Source organism: Ictidomys tridecemlineatus, chromosome 11 (assembly GCF_052094955.1).
Source record: "Ictidomys tridecemlineatus isolate mIctTri1 chromosome 11, mIctTri1.hap1, whole genome shotgun sequence".
NCBI classification, from domain to species: Eukaryota; Metazoa; Chordata; class Mammalia; order Rodentia; family Sciuridae; genus Ictidomys; species Ictidomys tridecemlineatus.
Genome location: NC_135487.1, coordinates 9,507,085 through 9,525,743, shown reverse-complemented (window position 1 = coordinate 9,525,743; position 18,659 = coordinate 9,507,085). Strand labels below are relative to the sequence as shown.

At 51.0% G+C, this 18,659-nt stretch overlaps 1 protein-coding gene and 1 long non-coding RNA gene across 3 annotated transcripts in view; one reads left to right on the top strand and one right to left on the bottom strand.

Moving 5' to 3' along the window:
* Positions 1-18,659, bottom strand: part of Kazn (kazrin, periplakin interacting protein) — an 892,501-nt gene that overhangs the window by 330,794 nt on the left and 543,048 nt on the right. The window lies entirely within an intron of this gene.
* LOC144367881 (uncharacterized) lies at positions 2,505-10,403 on the top strand. Its single transcript, XR_013427439.1, has 3 exons — positions 2,505-2,722; positions 5,185-6,117; positions 9,707-10,403. It is a non-coding gene; the product is annotated as an uncharacterized LOC144367881 (long non-coding RNA).

The window sequence follows — 18,659 nt, the reverse complement described above, 5'->3', positions numbered from 1 at the left end:
CTGGATCCAAGACGGCGTCCTGAGCCCTTGGCTGAGAACAGCGTAAGCTGTCCGTCTTCTCGCTTTTGAGAAATAAACACGTGGGAGGTTTGGTTTAACAGAGGGCAGGGGGGCTGAGGGGACAGGAAGGAGGGTCCCTTTCCTCTCCAGGACGCATTTTCTGCCATCTGGCCCCCGAGACCACTGGATGCTGCTCTCCAGCTCTGAAACAGCTGACCTAGTCCAAGCAGTGGAACTGTCTGGAAGAAGAGCTGCGCTCTTCCCCGCCCGCCAGGCGGGGCCCCCAGGGAGTCTGGCAGAGCCTCGCAGCTTGGGGAGGTGTGGGGAGCCTGAGTCGCCTCTGCAGCTTTGGGGAAGGAAAGACAGACAGATCTGGGTTCCCATTCTGTCATTCGTTAGGAGGCGTCAAACCAAAGTGGGGACTTAAGTGTCTCCCCAAAGACGGGCTGTCTGGGCCTCGGCTAGTGCACAGGGCACCTTTGTGCAAATTAGCTACAAACGCGCTCCTCTCCCGAGGCCAGGGCAGCTCTGCTCCAGGGCTGGGGCTCAGAGGTGCACCCCGGAGCTCAAGGTCTGCCTTCCCTTTGGAAACCATGGAACGCAGCACTCGCCTGTTGGATTCTCACCTTTCTCTCTCAGAGGGTGCCGCGGTGAATGAAGCTCCAGCTTTAAGACCTCTTTATTGTTTTAATTCCAAGTCTCATGCCTTCATCAATCTGTGGGCACCTTTACGTGGAGAGCACTATGTTCACGGAATCCCAATGACAAGATAAATCCTTTCTCGGTTTTCTTGAGGAAGGAGAGGCTAAACAAGCTGGTAGAGGCAAAGCCAACTTTGGCTTGAAGGTGTTCAGAAGGGGGGCTACGGTCATGACGGACAGCAATGATTTTAGTGGCTTCTTACTTCGGACCCAGTGATAACATCTAATGACATCAGGAAGAAGCTACTGGTATCATCCCCATCTTTCAGATTGGGGAACTGAGGCTCAGAAAGGTGAGTTTACTACCCAAGGTCATACACCACTGACGAGGTGACTCCTCTTTACCTCTATTCTGCCTCAGCTTCTTACACCTGAGCTTGATGTGGATACTGCGGAACGGAACAGGGTGGTAAAGGCTGGATTCATCCATACCTGGCCTGAGAATGGTACTGGAGCAAGGGACCTCTCTCCAGGAATCCGGGTGCAATAATGAACACGAATGTAATGATCAACTTCCTGCTCCTGGATTTTTTTTTTTTTTGGCACTGGGAATAGAACCCAGGGGAGTTTTTTCACTGAGCTCTATCCTCAGTCCTTTTAACTTACTTTTTAAATTTTGAGACAAGGTCTCTGTTGTTTAGGGTCTTGCTAAGTTACGGAGGCTGGCCTCCACTTGGATCTCCTGTCTCAGCCTCCTGAGTCCCTGGGATTACAGGCCTGCACCACTGCACCCAGCATGGACTCTTAGCTTGACCTCTGGGAGGAACCTGGAACCGCCCCATTCACTGTCCTTGTCCTTCTGTCTTCAGCAGCTTCCCTGCCCCTTGATTCCCACCTCTAATTTTATTTATTAATAAAATTAGCAAGTGGAAAAGTAAACCACCCAGCTTGAGGACTTCAGGATTCTGGGTCTGGAACGGACCAAGAGTTGATGCCTCATCAAACACACTTGCTTTATAAATGAAGAAACCAAGACCCAGGGAGGGACCTGGACTCACCCCACAGGCCCCACACAGAGTGGCAGCGCTTGATGTTATGATGATTTGTTTATGTTTTTCCAGGCGAGCGCATGACCATGGGGGATATCCCGTAAACATCTGCTGGATGCGCTGAACAGTGGGACTTGATTTCTCCATCCGAGGGGCCCATCAGAAAACCACACTAGCTCTGCTTTTGATCCTTTGTTGTAAAAGTCTCCCAAATTCAAAACGAGGTGAAAATCTTTTCTACAAAGTCTCCCTTTGATCTTACGCTTCTTTTTCTCGAAAAGGATCGAAAACTTAGCAGCCGACTCTTCCAGAAATTAGTAATCAAACCTCTAAAACTCTCCTCTGGTTATTTCAACAAATTAAAACAAAAAGAAGTGAAACATTTCCTCTCCCTCTCCCTTCCAACAGTCCCGCTAGGGAACAGCTGTGTCTATTTAAAATGGATTCTGATCTCCCAGGAAGGATCCGGTTTCCCTGCACACGAAGCCACCACCTCGAGAAGGTGCTGGGGCTAGCAACTCTCTGTAATGGAGCAGCAGAAGCCGGCCTTCCCGCTGGGACAGGGCCACGCGACACCTCAGCTGACGGGTGCAGTGGCCCTGGATATTCTGCTGCCTCAGGCGTCCTTGGTCCCTTCCAGCTCCCGTAGCCTCTGTGGCCGATTGGATTAGGGCTCCCTGTTCCTCACCCCTCCTCCTCACAGTGTTATGCTCTTGCCCTTTGCCCTCTGACTCTGCTGTGGGCTGGGTGGAAGGCCCTTCCCTGCCCTGCTGCTGGCAACCTTGGCCATGTGACCGGCCTCAGCCACTGGACGGTGAGTGAGCTTTTACTGGTTCCCTCTAGAGGGGCCTCTCCTGCTCTGGGATCTTCCCTGAGCAGGGCCCCAGGGGGCTGCCGCGCTGGGCTCAGCCGGAGCAGACCTGAGCCAGACCCGCAGGCCGCAGCAAAACCCAGACAGAGCCCCAAAGTGAGGGAAAGGGGTGCTGCTGGAAGCCGTGGAGATTCTGAGCTGCTGGCACCCAGGAAAACCAGGTGACTGAAGCGCACCTTGACCGGGTGTGGTCCTGTCTGTGCAGTGGCCTTGGTACCCCAGGGTTCCCCATTCAAGGGTCCATATCTGCAGATTCCAGCAGCTGCAGACTGAAAATATTGGAGGAGGGGGATAAAGACACCAAACTCCAGTTTCCAAAAGTGAAACTTGGATTCCCTAAACGATACAGTATGACCACCCTCATGTCGTAGGTCCACTGTAGGAGGTGTTATAAGTGACCTAGGGATGACGCAGACCACAGGGGAGGGGTGTGCAGGTCATGTGCGAGCACCATGCTACTTTATAGAAGAGCATCCGCGGGCTTTGCTCTGTGGGTGGGTCCTGGGGCCCATTCCCCATGGACGCTGAGGGGTGACCATGTTTCTTTGCTGGGGCTGCCATCCCCAAGCATCACAGACTGGATGGCTCCAACAACCGAAGTGAATTTCCCCACCGGTTCTGGAGGCTGGAAGTCCAAGGTCAAGGTGCTGGCAGACTGGTGTCTCCGGAACCTTCTATCCTTCACTTGTTGATGACTGTCTTTTCCCTGTGCCCTTCCATCGTCAACCTCTCTCTGTGTGTGTGTCTACATCCCAATCTCTTCTTTAAAGGACACCACTTCATATAAATCAGATGGGATTGGGGGCCAAGCAGATGACCTCACTTTAGTTAATTACCCAATGCAATCACAGTCTAGGGTACTTCACATGGGGATCTGGGGGAATGGCACCGAGTGGCACCCACAGCCCTGCTAGCCAGCCAAAGACGCTGACCGCGCACTGGCTTAGACCCAGGGGATCTCTGTTTCTGCAACAGGGAGCCTAGTTCTGGCCTCCGGAGGTCTGGGAGCCGGAGCGGTGCCATCTGGCCCCTTGATCAGCCTTTTCGGTGTACGGACCTCAGTGCTCATTCTCTTCTGAACATCTGGCCTTTTTCCAAGCTCAGGGGGCTGGGCAGCGTGGCCACTGGCAGCGTCTGCCTTGCATCCTTCTGCTTTCACTTCCTCAGAGGAAGCCAGAGCTTCTCTCTGCCACGGTCCCCAGGGAGGACTTGGCTTATCTCTGGGCCTGACACCGAGACCCGGATGGACCAGGCCAGGCCTCTGTGCCCATCCCTGTGGCTCTAGGGAATCCAGCTGGTGGGCCCAAGCTAAAGGACAGGGAGTGACTTAGAAGGAACCCCAGGGAGACCCAGGCTATGGATGTCCATGCCCATCACCCCCGTCTTCAGGAGCTGATGAGCTGGGCCTACAGGCTGGGCAGGGACAGGCACAGTGGCCGGGGCCGCCCATTCAGGTGTTCAGCCACATACTGGCTTGGATGCCAGCCACAGCGCCAGATTGAGAGCTTTAGGCAGGCTGCCCGGCTTCTCCAAGCTGCAGCTCATTCTACCACAAAGCCGGGGGAACGGGCAAAAGTGGTTCCAGGCGGGGAGAGGGTCGGGCCAGCCCTCTGTGCAGGATGCTCAGCCCGTGTCCTGTCGGTGGACACCCCGCGCTGCCCAGCTCTGTTCTTCAGGGCCCCTGCGCACACCCAGCTGCTGCAGGCTCAGCAACACCCCCTCCCCTGCAGCCAGAGCAGGGCTCACCTTACCCAAGGTTCTGCCACCACCTGGGGACCGGCCCACAGGCCCGTGACTTGGGTACAGAAGCCCAGGGACCTCTCTGAAGGGCTGTCCCAGTTCCTGAGCTCCCTCTTGGCATGGGGCTGTGCACACTTCCTGCCAGCTCCACCCTCCCCCAGACCCTGACTTCCTCACCCCTTCCACGGCACGGTGCGCCCTGGAGCACCCCCAGCAAACCTCCCAGTGCAGGGAACTAGATCCCGGGTGGCCTGGGGGCTTGTGCACAGGGTGGGCGCCAGTCCTACATTTCGGTCCACCCCAGCCATCCCCTAGGCACACTGAGGAGGGCCGGGAGTCTGCCGGCCAGGGCACAGCCTTGCCTCGGACCCCGACTGCTGGGGACAAGCCTCTCCTCACCTCCACCAGGTCTGAGACCCCAAGTGAAGAGCTTGGCTTCTCAGTGCCTCTGTATCCTCATCTGGGAAATGGCCAGATGCAGAACAGTGCCTGGCTCATGAGGACGCTGTGAAGGTCAAACGAGTTTTAAAGGGTTTAAAGCTGGATAGTGTGGACGTGTGCTCCTGGGCAGCTGCGTGACGTGCTGGGATGCAGGGACACCGTCTCTGTCCTGCTGCTGCCCACAGTCCAGTGGCTGAGACAAGTCAGCCAGCATGCACACGGGGTGGAGCCTGGTTCTGTGCCCCTTTAAGAGCGTGCTTTTGAATAGAGTCCTCTCTGTCATTGGTTCTTTGAGCTTCACGTACTGCATCTCCATTAAATGAAAACCGTGTGATTTTTTTCCCCTTTCGTCAATACAGTTCTTAGGATTAAACAAATAAACAAACAAACACTGGAGACGAGTTCAAAATGCAAGAGTCTTACATCTCTTTTCAAAATCCAGGTGGGGATTTTGTGGCCAAGGTCACTGAGGCTGCTGAGAAGAACCACTGCTCAGAGAAGGAACGTTCCAGAGTCTGTCCTCCCGGCCCAGGTACGGGAAGGAGTCTTCGTAAAGGAGCATCTCCTACTGTTGTTGGGAACAGAGACGACATCCAGGTGTCTGTGAGATGGAGCGATACGTCCCCAAATGGTTAAGCTGGAGGTGTCAGTCCCCAGTGGTCCCCGTCCAGCCCTCTCATCCTGCAGAGGCAGAGACTGGGGTGCAACTAGGAAGGGACCCGCCAAGATGGATCTAGCTCAACAGCAGTCACCTGGAATGGACGCCCACTTTCAAGTAGCCGGGCTTCGCTCGGGGCGCCTGGGCTGTGGGAGGCACAGAGGGCCTGGAGCTAGCGGAGCCGGGAGGAGGGTGCTACTGGTCTGGGAGACATGAGCTCCACGGGACTCTGGGCGAATCAGCCGCCCCCTGAGCTTCAGCTTTGCTGTTTGTCGAACAAGGGAAGATGTGACTTACATTAACCAGAGCCAGTTCTCAATTTCCAATGGGGTCCTGTCTCAACAAACCCACCGCAAGCTGAAAATATCAGAAGTCCAAAATGCATTTTCTACAGTGGACACGATGGACACCATCGCTGAGCCTGGCCTATCTCACGCGCTTGGGTCGTGCACAGTTGGGCCCAGTCATCTAGCTTAGGCTATTTCTTGGCGAGCACTGAATATCCCATGTCATTTATTTTATATTGTAATGAAAATGAAATGAAAAGCCAAACATTTGTAGGGGTACAGTTTTGCACCATCATCAAACCAAAAAAGTCTTCAGTCAAGCCATTGTAAGTCGGGGACTATGAAGGCACTGAGCACTTAGCACACGACGGAGGGAAAACAGTGCCTGCCCTTGCGGAGCTCACGCACTCGTCTGGGTGGTGAGAGGCAGGTAAGGCTGCATGTAAATGTGTGTGTACAAGGTGCCACTGCAGGAGGAAAGGGAACAGGAAACCAGGCAAAGGGAGAAGAGGATGAAATCAGGCCTCCTTTTTATAGAGGGTGGTTGGAGATTCTGGCTTCTCCAGTAAAGTGAAACTTGAGACCTCAAGCACAAGAAGGAAAAAGCCAGGCAGACTTCTAGAGAAATAAAGTTCCTGGTAACAGGGTACAGCCAGTGCAAAGGCCCTGAGGTGGGAGAGTTCTTGAGTGTGTGAGCAATGGTAGGACTGCCATGAGGCTGGGGCAGAGCGAGTGATGAGTGAGCAAGAGATTAGGAGAGAGAGAAGTGGGACTGGATCAGGCCTGCATGGGGACTGTGTGACCTGCAAGGAGTCTGGCTCCCATTGTGAGTGACATGGAAGACACTGAACATTGTAAGCAATGGCAGCATGAGATATTTATGCTTTAGAACGCTCCCTGGCTACTGTGAAGAAAGTCCGTGAGAGTGAGGGTGAGACAGGAGCCACCCAGGAGCTAGTGCTGCATCCAGCAAGGAACGAGGAGGCCTGACAGTCAGAAGTAGGGTTGAGGGCAGAGTGTGCGGGTGCCAATGGATCCCACTAGACATTTAAGATGGAACCAGGTGGAGGTAGTGAGAGGAGGAGCCCAGGAGGACTTGGAGGTTTGGGGTTTAAAATATCGGATGGGTGAAAACTGACTTATGGAACGGGGAGGGCGGTGGATGCGAGGTACGTGCGAGACATCCAAATGGGGCCGTTCAGCCGACACTTGGATATGGGAGTTTGGGGTTTGGAGAATGAGTCTGGACTGGAACTAGGGACTTGGAAACTTGTCAAGCCCCTAGGAGTCATCCGGAGGCATGGATGGATGGGCTCTCCTCGCCCGTGGATGGGGAAGGGAAAAGCCCGCAGCCCTCCAGCACTGAGGTCGGAGGCAATGAGAGGGAGAAGTCGAGGAAAAACCAGCGAGTGTCTGGCTGGCAGATGCTCGAAGCAGCCGTGGTATTTCAGGGCCTCTGGGAGGAGTGAGAGGGCTGCCCTTCATTAAGCACCTGGCGCACAGCAGGTGAAGCGTTAGCCCTTCCCCCCAAAACCTTCACGTCGCAGGTGACCCAACCTGTCCACCTCGCAGCCACTGGTCACTGGCCCTGAACTCCCCACACCCACTAATACCAGTCACACGGTCCTCAGCACACGAGGCTGCTCCGTCAACAGAGCTCAGAGACACTTCACTAGCCACCATGAGAACCAAGCTGACTGCCACGCAGTTTAATGACTCTGGTTCAAATTCAGTGAATTTGCAAATATCCTGAGTCACATGCCAAGAAAAAGATGTCGGATTTCTATACCTACGAGGCACACTTGGTACCAATTATCCCTTCCCTGGAAAATAAATGAGCAACGCTTCCTTCCACACTTGGCAAAAGGTCCATATGATGTTCTAGAAAATAATACGGTGGATGGACCCCATAGGAAAAGCCTCACCCAGGGCTTCCTGCCGCTGATTGACGCCAGCACGCTGCACTGCAGGCGGGGAGAATCTCTCCCAGGAGCGCCCAGGATCCCTGCCTGGCTGCCCCGTGAGTCCTCTGCACTCGGTTTCTTGTCTAGCGATGCACCAGCCCCTCAGTTGGTTCCTGTTAATTCTGAATTTAATGATTAAAAAAAAAAATTCAGCAGTGGTCAAGCAAGTATGCTTATCCTAGCGTTTCCAAGTGTACTCACGGGACGGCCAGAGCCACAATTTTTCAGCATTAATAGGTGTCAGATACTGTACTAAGTACCTGAGATTTCTCCCCTCATTTTATCCTCTTGAAATTTAATTACTCTAACAATTCCAGGAGATGGGCATTATGAACACTGCTGTAAGCTGAGGTTCCGAGAGATAAATTCTGAAGGTCACACAGGTAATAAGCAGCAGAGCCAGGATTTGGACTCAAGGACACTGTGGCCGAGCAGAGCCCTGGGCCTCGGTTCTGTGTGGCCTTTGGAGAAAAGGTTCATGACCCAAACAGACCACTTTTGGAGGTTGTGATATAACATCTGACTTACATTTTTGTCAGGCAGACACTGGGGATAAAAAGAAAAAAGAACAGAGCCAAACAGGAGAGGAGTTTTGATCCCTGGCCTCAGTGTATATGATGTGCTCCCACTGTGGGGACATAGCGCGCACCTGCCTACCTTGGAGGGTCATTGTCAAGTTCAAGTATATTAATGGCTATGAACCCAGCCTCTTTCCTGAACAGATGAAGAGGTGTAACAGGAAGTTGATTTTGAAAAATAAATTCTTAAAGCACATTGAGACCAACGTATTTTAAAGTGCTGAATCAGGTCCTAATAAATGATCCAATTTGCCGCTCCATCCTACATTTTAACTTGTAGGTGAACGGACCAATTTCCCCCCCTAAAGACACAAGCAGTTTTGGGGTTGCCGAGGACCTGAGTCTGCTCTGCTCCTATGACCCGATACATTGAACTTCTTTCCTTTTCAATTGAATAATCACCGAGAATTTGAAAAGATGGAGTTCCATTAGTAGACTCCCCAACAGATGGCCTTTGAGATCACAAGGGTCTATGTCAGTTTTTCTGATGGCTTTTCATCTTCTTGCGTATCACTTTCCCTAAAAATCCCGTCAGTTAGTGTCTTTAAGTCCTTTTCTCATCTCCTCCTTGCACTGCTGTTTACAATAATGAGTCACAGCTGAAAGGCACTGAAATACCAGGCTGCTTCAAACACCCGCAGCCAGAGGGGGATTCTTGGAGGAGGCTGGCAAGAGCTTCCGAATGGTGAGGTTTCCCTCCACCAGTGAGAAGTGGAGCCCGAGACTCCTGTCACAGAGACTTGACAGGCCTGTGTCCAGGGATTTTTTTAATATACAACAGGATATTCTACATGGATCTAAATAAACATGTATTAATGACTCTTCATGCCATGGATCTAAATAGGAGCTCCTCAAAATTCCCCACAAGTAGGAGACGGGCACTTTGAATATCCTCACTGTACAGCTGAGAAAACAGTTGTGTGTGTTTTTTTTTTTAATTTTTATTTTTTTTTTTAAAGTTTTTTAGTACTGGGGATTGAACCCAGGGGTGCTTCACCACTGAGCCACATCCCCAATGCTTTTTTAAAAAATTTTTTCTTTTGAGACAGGGCCTTGCTGAGTTGCTGAGGCTGACTTTGAACTTTTGATCCTCCTGCCTCAGCCTCCCAAGCCACTGGGATTATAGGCTTGTGGCTGCTGAGCCCGGCAAAAACTGAAGTTTTGAAAGGTTGACTAATTTGCCCAGAGACACATAACTAGTAGGTCAGAGAGGTAGAATTCGAACCCAGAGCTTGGACATTTGACAATTCGCCTGGGGCCCCTGCTCTACCAGCCAGGGGATGTTGGGTTTTTGTATCTGTAAAGTGGGCATAATCATCATCTTGGCCCTGGGCTGGGGTGGTGGCTCACATGTGGAGCACTTGCCTCACATAAAAAAAATAATTAAATAAGAAAAAAGGTATTGTGCCCATCTACAGCTAAAAATATTTTAAAAATATTAATCTTGGCCCTCTCTCTCTTGGGACTTCTGTGGCAGGAGAGGAGTCACCAGGTGTGGAAATGCTTGACACAGTGCTGGTCATCCCTGTGGGAAGTGGACGCAGTGGGGACATGGATCAGTGGAACCCAAGACCACTCAATGAGTGGACTCACACTGAAGATGAAACCCGGCTTTGTCTAAAACAACCAGCCACCTGGCCTGGCTGCGGCTGGCCCCTGGGGGCTGGGGCTCTGGCTCCGAGGGCTCCCGTCTCCCCACCAGCGGATCTCGCTTTTCCCAGCACAGCACTGCCTTGGAATCCAGCCCTTCGCCACCCACTGAAGCTACTTCTCACGTCCCTCGGGTGCCAGTGAGATGAGTTTTGCCACCCTCTTTGATTAGTGGCCCACTTCCAAGCTGCGGGTGTCTGTGGAAGCAATCTTTATGCTCCGATTTATTAAAGCACCGTTGCTTTAATGAATTACCGCAATCCAATGAGCCCATAGATAGCTTGTATTTAACTTTTATGTGGCTGCCCCAGAAACCGGCTTGAAAAGCAGAAATCAATGTTTGTGACAAAAATCTCGATACGATTTATTTTGAATGTTCAGTTTGGGATTTGATGTATGCCGTTGTCAGATATATTTTATGCTCGAGGATGAATTTTATACTTACTGATTAAAGGGGGTGAGCGATATCAGTAAGGTACAGTTTGACAAACCTTAAAAGAAATGTCGTGACATGTTGGTTTCCAGCCAGATTGACTTCACTCAGTGGCACCAGTAGCAGCATCTTCGAACTACCAAAGGGAGGCCCTATTTACCAGTTCTTAAATTAATTAGTCAAAACGCATTTAATTAATGATACCCACTGCGACGATCTGATTCTCCAGTAATTGGGAAGCAGCACACAAGCAGGCACCCAGGTGGCAGGGGAGGTGTGGACAAATTGACAGGGACTTTTCCCACTGGAGACCTTCATCTCAATAAGTATTATTTACTCTCGGAGTTCTCGTAGTGTACCAGCTACTATTTAGAAATAACCTGTTCGGAAGCAACACCTGCAGATTAGCATAAAGTTCCTATTTAGAGAGGTGTCTAGACAGAACCTAAAATAAGAACTTTAAGTCTCCAGCATTCGATGGCAGCAGGCCACAAGACTTCCACAGAAACCAAGGCCAGGTGGCTTTTTAACTTTTAGCACTGATCAATTGATTACACAGATGCCCCTCAAAGTAGGATGAAGGCTGGTCTGAGACACCATGACTTGGCACAGAGAGCTTCTTCAGAACATTCTACTTAGGGGTCCTTGAATCCAGTGTCCACCCGCCTATCCACCCATCAACATGTCCACCCAGTCACCCATCTGTGTCTACATTTTCCTCCCTCCCTCCCTTCTTTCCTTTCTTCCATAAATAAATCCATCCATTTGCCTATTCACCCCTCTGTGTATGCTCCCTCCCTCCATCCTTCCTTCCTTCTATCCACCCCTCCACCCTTCCTACCTTCCTTCCATCCTTCCATCCATCCATCCTTCCTTCCATCCTTCCATTCATCCATCCTTCCATCCATCCATCCTTCCTTCCTTCCATCATTCCTTCCATCCGCCCTTCCTTCCTTCCTTCCATTCATCCACCCTTCCTTCCTTCCTTCCTTCCTTCCTTCCTTCCTTCCTTCCTTCCTTCCTTCCTTCCTTCCTTCCTTCCATCCATCCATCCACTCTTCTGGTTTTACTAGATTTTGTTTATGTCAGACCCTGCAAACCGCTCACCGTGGACGGCTTCTTTTAGTCCTCACCATGTTCCGTGAAGTCCATTACTAATATCATCTTCATCATACACACAAGGAAACTGAGGCTCAGAGAGGTCAAGTGCCTTGTTCAAGACAACCCAGATCCTGTGGGAAGGGCTCTCCCAAATCCAAGTCAAGGGCTTCTCCCCACCAGGACTGACTTGGCCAAAGATGGAGAAGCTCAGCCTCTGAAGAGGGAGGTAGCTCTCCACCCACTGTGCTCACGGAAGGGAATGAGTTTGCATTCACTCCAGGGCCAGGCACACAAGAAAGCACCAGCCTTCGTCTCTGACCCCACAGTGTGGACCAGCAGAGACACAGATAATAGGTAAGCTACCGGCACCACTGATTCATGGCTTGAAAAACACTAATCCCAGGACCAGGGGACATCCGGGTCCCCACCAGCGTATTGGGCAGTAGCTCTTTAAGGCGCTGCCTCCTGACCTTCGCCTCGCTCCCCTCCTCTATTTGAACCTCCCATTGATTTGACTCAGGCACTGGCTGTCTGCCACCTGGATCCCTGCGATGGCTCCCCACCGGTTCCCTGACCACCCCTCTCCTTGTGTCCCTTTTCCCCAACCACCCCAAATCCTACCCTGCTGCAGGGTGGCCTTCGTGAGCTGCTATTTCATCTGCTCTTTCTGATGGGTCCTTCATTTCTTTAGGATCAAACTCAGACACCGTAAGTGCTGGGGACGGGTCCACCCAGACCAGCCCCTGCCGACCCCAACCCGGCATCTATGCCGTGAGCTCAGGCAGGTGCCTTTCCACCTGCTGCTCCCAACCAGCTGCTGCTCCTCCCCACGATGCGTCCAGGGCCTGTTCCTTCCTGAGGTCCTGGCCGAACAGGGAGCCCTGCCCCCGCCCTCTGCGCTCCTGAAGCCCTTCCCTCTGTGCTTCCTCCTATCCTGCAGCCGTCACAGAGAGCCACCTGTGTACCTCCTCCTCACGGCCTGACGTCCAGCTTGGCCAACAACAGGTGCTTGATCCGTGACAGTTTCGAAGGTCTAGGTGCACTCATGTAACAACCGAAGGGCCTGCAGTCGCCGCCGGGCTGGCCCCGGCCCTGGCTGCCCAGCCTTGGTTTTTATTTGTTGTGGACAGAAGTCCTGGTAGATTTCCTGGAGTCTCCTCAGAGCTTTCAAGATGCTCACCTAAAATTTTTCATTGGAAACTTGACATCCTGAAATCTCTGCTGCTTGGAATAAGAGCATGTATTTTTAGAGGGAAATTGACTAGACAAATAGGAACGGTTAGGCAGAGATAAATAGAACCTGAGCTCCCAGACACCTCAGGCCCTGATAACATTTATCTTAATTAAGATATTTTCTCTTAACGAAGATGGTTCCTGTTTCAAATACTAATTCCAACTGCTCGATTTTCTTTCCTTCCCCATTCCCCAAAGTGAAAATCTTTTTTTTTTTTTTTGTATCAGGGATGGAATCCAGGGGCACTTACCCACTAAGCCACAACCCCAGCCAGTTTTACTTTTTGAGACATCATCTTGCTAAATTGCTTAGGGCCTCGGTAAGTGGCTGAGGCTGGCTTTGAACTTGTGATCCTCCTGCCTCAGCCTCCCAAGCTGCTGGGATGACAGGTGTGCACCACCACGCCTGGCCAAAGTGACAATCTTTTTCTTTTTTAATATTTATTTTTTAGTTGTAGTTGGATACAATACCTTTATTTATTTTTATTCGGTGCTGAGGATCGAACCCAAGGCCTCACACATGCTAGGCGAGGGCTCTACCACTGAGCCTCAGCTCCAGCCCCTAAAATGACCATCTTAAGAGCAAAATGCACTGGTCAATTTAAGCGGAAAAACCCTTGACATACAGAACATGAAACTGCTGGGTGCCAGGTGGATAGTCTATTTGAACTTGGCTTGTTTTATAGCTTTGACCTGTTCTCACCTAGCTTGGGTTGATTTGCGTCTCTAATGCTTCCATTTTGCAGAAAAACAGGCTTATGGGAAAGCCCCCAGTAGATTCCTGAAAACGTACTCACTTTTCACGAAAGTGCTTAATTTCTTTTTGATGAGCGCGCTCTGTGTTATTCAGAATGGTTCAGCTACATTTCCCTGCGTACACATGGGGGCTCAAAGAAGAAGTGGGGAGGCCCTGTGTAGCTTAGGAGAAATGGGTTTGCTGACCCTAGGAGAGAGGAACTTAATGAGTCGGAAGCGGGTTGCTTCTCATGCATGAAATAGGACTTCAGACCTCTCCCCTGTCCATCAGAGCTGATGAGCACTTGAGCGGTCTGCTACGTTTTCTGGTCGGTTACATCGTGGCTTCTGAGCGGGTGGCTACAGGTGGGACATTAGCTTTCCAGATGGCAGGGAATACTTGCTCCATTTCTTTGTTGTCTTGAATTAACAACACCCAGAAGAAGAGTGCTGAGTATACAGTGGGTACTTAATGTTTGCATGAACACTGACTCCAGCCGCCGCTTACGCTTACATAAACAATGAAGTGGAGAGCTTCCTGCCACCTTTAGAATTTTGTTTCTTCTCTAGGAGCGGGACCCCAGCTGATCACAGAGGTCACCAACCTGCTGGCCTTGGGGATGGCTTTGTCACTGTATTTACAGAAAGTCCCAGAACATACTATTGTGACCCAGCTGCTGAGCCTACAGCACCAGGAGGCAGGTGACAAAAAGCATTGGGAACCCTTGTGCTCCTGCGTCCTGGGCCTGAGCACTGAGCCCCCAGCCCTACAGCGCAGAGATCTGGAGGAGGTCTCCCCCAGGAAACTGGATTAAAAAGAAAACCTACTGAAGCCGGGGCCATGCTCCCCCAGGAAGGCTCAGGGAGTGGGGATTGTTCAGCCCTTTCTCCTCCTCCCCTGGGTTCTGAACCCGCGCCAACACCCCCAAGGCCCCGGGTCTGACACTGGCCACGTGAGCGGGCAGCCTTTGTCGCGCCTCGCCAGCGTCTCTGCTTCGCTAATCTGCATCAGGAATCTGAGGCCCCTACACGTTCCATTGGCTGCTACTGAAATAACCTGCGGAGCCAAGGTGAATGTAAGGTGTTACCTACTGAGTGTCCCACCCACCCATTAAATGACAGAAATGACTTGGCCTGGCTCCCAAGGGCTGAACACGGGGGAGACGGTGGGAATGTCGGAGGGAGCCTTCCCACTGTACGGATGGGGCTGGTGCCCCCTCCCCAGGGCTCCTCCGGGGGCCTGGAGCAGGTCAGAATCGTGGCCCTCTCTGTAACCGGAACTGGTGGGGAGTCTTGGTTCACTCCTAGGAGGAGGAGTTATGTCGGATTTACTGTGGGGCCAAGTGCATGCCAGCCGCGCCCTCCTGCCCTGTCTGCCCTCTCAGCTCCAGGTGCCAGCCCAGTGAGAAGCTGGGATCATGTGATTAAGGGCAAGCCTTCCTGGGACCCTGGTGGAGAGGCTGCCTGTTATCCACCCTGGCCTGGAAGTTCACAGCCAGAAGTGTTCCTAGTTCAAGGCCACAAATGAATGCCAAGTGAGGGCTGCCGCTCTGGGGTGCGGGTGGGGTCCTTGCTCTCATGCTGTCTTCCAAAGCCTCCCGCCAGTCTGCCAGGAAACTTGCAAGATGCACATGGCATAGGCACCGTTTGCTCTTGACCCACCTGAGGCATTCAGACAAGTTTTGCCAGAGACATGAAGCCCCGGAGAGCCCACCGAATGAGGCTCAAACAAAGACAGAAGTTTAAGAACACGGAGCAATTTTTGTAGAGTAAATTCCATGAGCAGAGGACAGAGATTCAATACATGAAAAAGGTGAACAATTATGGGCAATAATCACTAGTTTATTTCTCTTTGGTATAATTATTGCAAGAAGGCAGCATTATACTAAGCCTTTTAACCTCAGACTTGATTTTATTCCTCAATGGTAATTTTTTTTTTTAAATCAGAAGCATTCTGAAGACTGTGCTCACAGTTCTTGGTTTTGCAACATTTAAGTACAATTTTTCAAGGTTATATTTGATTTTTGTTTTTAAAAAACGAATTCAAAATCCGAGTAAAGGATTTTTTTCATGCATAAGCATCAGCAGAATTGGGGTGGGAGGTCATTCAGTTGAGGCCAGGGCTTAGAAAATAAGTTCGAATAAGAACTTGTTAAGAAGTTGAAGTTGTAAGTTTATAGAGGATAGGGAGAAGCTGGAGATAAGGAGTCTAGGTAGGTGGGCGAGGACTCAGAGGGAAGGGGAGGAGGTGGTGGAATCCAGGAGAGAGAGTCGTTCAACACCCAGGTACAGTGAGAAGCCGAACCCTTCAGACGAGGCTGGTGGGAGCAGGAGATGCTACAGCCACTTTGGAAAACAGTGTGGCCATTTCTCAAAAGATGTTCAGCACAGAATTACCACGTGACTCAGCAATTCTGCTATTAGGTGTCTGTGTTGGTCAGCTTTCTGTGGCTGTGCAAAGACCTGAGCAACTCACAAGGAGGAAGATGTATTTTGGCTCCTGGTTCCACAGGTGTCAGGACATGTGGCTTGGCCCTGTTGCCTCTGGCCCATGGTGGGTCAGTACATCATAGTGGGGAGCCACTGACAGAGGATACTGCTCCCCTTATGGCAGCTGGGAAGCAAAAGAGAGGAAGGAGCTGCGGTCCCAGTACCCCCTTCAGGCACACCCCCAATTACCTAACTTCCTCCCACTAGGTCCCGCCTCTTAAAGGTTCTACTACCTCCCAAAGGAGCATAGCCTCTGACCAAGCCCTTAACAACAAAAGCCTTTTGTGGTTATTTCAGATCCAAACTATAGCAGCATCTCTCCAGGGAAATGAATAGCATACATCCACACAAAAGCATTTATCCAAATAGCTACAGTAGCATTATTTGTAACAGTTAAAAGAGCCAGTGTCCAAGAATTGCTGAATTGATAAATACAATGTGTATTGTATTTCTAGCCAATGGTCTACCATTTGGCAAGAAAAAAAACCAAAGTACAGGTACTCTAAAATATTCTTGTAAATCAGACATAGAAGAATACCCATCACACACTTCAACTTACATAAGTGGCCAGAATATGTAAAACTACAGAAAGCAGACTAGTGGTGGCCTGCAGCTGGGGACAGGAACTGCAGTGGGTGGGGCAATACGTAGGTACAAGATTTCTTCTTGGGACAATGACAACAATGTTCTGAAATTAGACAACTCTAAATACATCAATCATAATCAAATTGAACACTTTGGGTGCGTTTTATGGTACATAAATTGTACCCCAATAAAACTGTTAAAAGTAAACTCAGAGGAATGAAGGGACCCAGTGAACAGAACACCTGACTCTAAGGAGAGGGGACCCCGACGTGGGCCTCCTGGATTTAATCAGAAAATAGATGCACGAATTCAGCTCCAAACTGGTCCCAACTCTCCAACTGCAGGCGAAGCTCACCGGGTGGACAAAGTGGGGGAGGACATTCACTGCACAGCGAAACGTACACCAGGATCGGGGAGGGGAGCCCAGGGAGACGGGTGTGGGCAAGAAGTTAGAACGTGGGTACTAAAGGGCCCCAAATGCCACACTGGGAGTTGGAACCATATCGTGAGGCAAATTTGGCACCAAAGTCCAATATGGTTGGTGGCCATACGGAAATCCACGAGCAAAAACTAAAGACAGGACCTGCTACACATCCATGGAGAGCTCTTTCAGGAACAGTGAGCGGTGATGGGGCTGAGCCACGGCATGGTCCTGAGGAAGGCAAGGAAGGTCCAGCGGCTGCTCTTCTGGGGGTGGAGCTGATATGGGCTGAGGGCGAGGACGAGGAAGGAATGCAGGGGGATGAGTGGCTGAGGAGATGGCCAAGCCCCGGCACAGGCGTGGGGCAGAGAGGTGGGACCTTCCTAGAGATAACCCAGATGGGGCTGTGCCTGAAGGGGCTACTGGGATGGCAGCTCCTTCCCCTCTTTCGCTTCCCAGCTGCCAGGAGGGGAGCCGTGTCCTTGGTCAGTGGCTCCCCACCATGATGGACTGACCATCACGGTCAGCTTGGGACAGCTTGGTGCAAATGCTGATTATTCCAGCCGGAAGTTCGGAAGACGGTCCTGATAGAGGTATCGTAGGAACCATTATTCTCAAAAAAAATGGTTTGAGGGATAGGGATATAGCCCAGTAGCTCAGTCGGTAGAGAGCTTGCCTCACAAGCACAAGGCCATGGGTTCAATCCCCGGCACCACAAAAAAAAAAAAAAAAAAAAAGGTTTGGGAAAACCCTTGATTAGGATCCTTGGGGTGGGTGGTGATGCGTCAGAGTGGGCCCCACCATGGAAACACTGAACCCAGCTCTCTGGGCAAGGGGCCAGGGCATCTTCACTTTGAACAAGCTTCCGGGTAATTCCCCCGGGTGGTGTAGGAGGACCCTGTGGGGGTGAAACCTGGACCCAGGAGCCACTTACCCTTCGATGGAAGGTGGAAGGGGCTGATCAAATTCTAACTGTAGGTAAGTTCTCATGGGATGACAGGGGGACCCTATGGCTCAAGGCCCTGGTGCCTGGAGCAGACAGTCCCCACTTTGGCAGATCCACACCTGCAACAGGGAACAGCTGTCATGGGGCTCTGCTGGCACCTGTGAGGACACTTCTGTTCTGATTTGACAGCTCACCCTGGTCCTCCTGTGCCAGCCTCTTAACACACATGTCAAAGTGCCACTTGTAAGGCCTCTTAAATGATCCACAACACTGTCTTCCAGAAATCCCCTCAGAGATGAGTTGTCTTAACTAAAGACACTCCAGAGTGCTATGCAAGCGAGTCTCTGGCTTTCTGATCATTAAAACAGCCATCTCCTGCTTCCAACGGCAATCTCTGGAATGCACTGCCATATGGACACGTGGGAAGAATGAAAGCTCTTTAATTAATAAACATTGACTGCGAGGGATTGGAAAACAAACACAGGACATTCCTTGCACTTAGTATGTGCTCAGTGAACATCTGCAGAAATAGGTTGAATCTACCCACACATTTTTCCACCATCCAGGGACCAGAAAGACATTTCACTGAACATCTGCAGCCGTTTTAGAAATTGCAAACCTGACGGAAGGAAAGTCAGCTGGGGGAACCAGAGATTTCCAGGGAACCAGGCTTAGGATATCAGTGCAAACACGAGATAAGTGTTGGGAAATATTCCTATGGGTCTTTCAGAGTCAGTCCTGTAGCTTGCTTAGATCTATATAGTCAAATTTATCCAGGTGAGTCAAGCTACCAAATGTATGTTGCTTAAGAACTATTATCAATTACCCAGAAAATC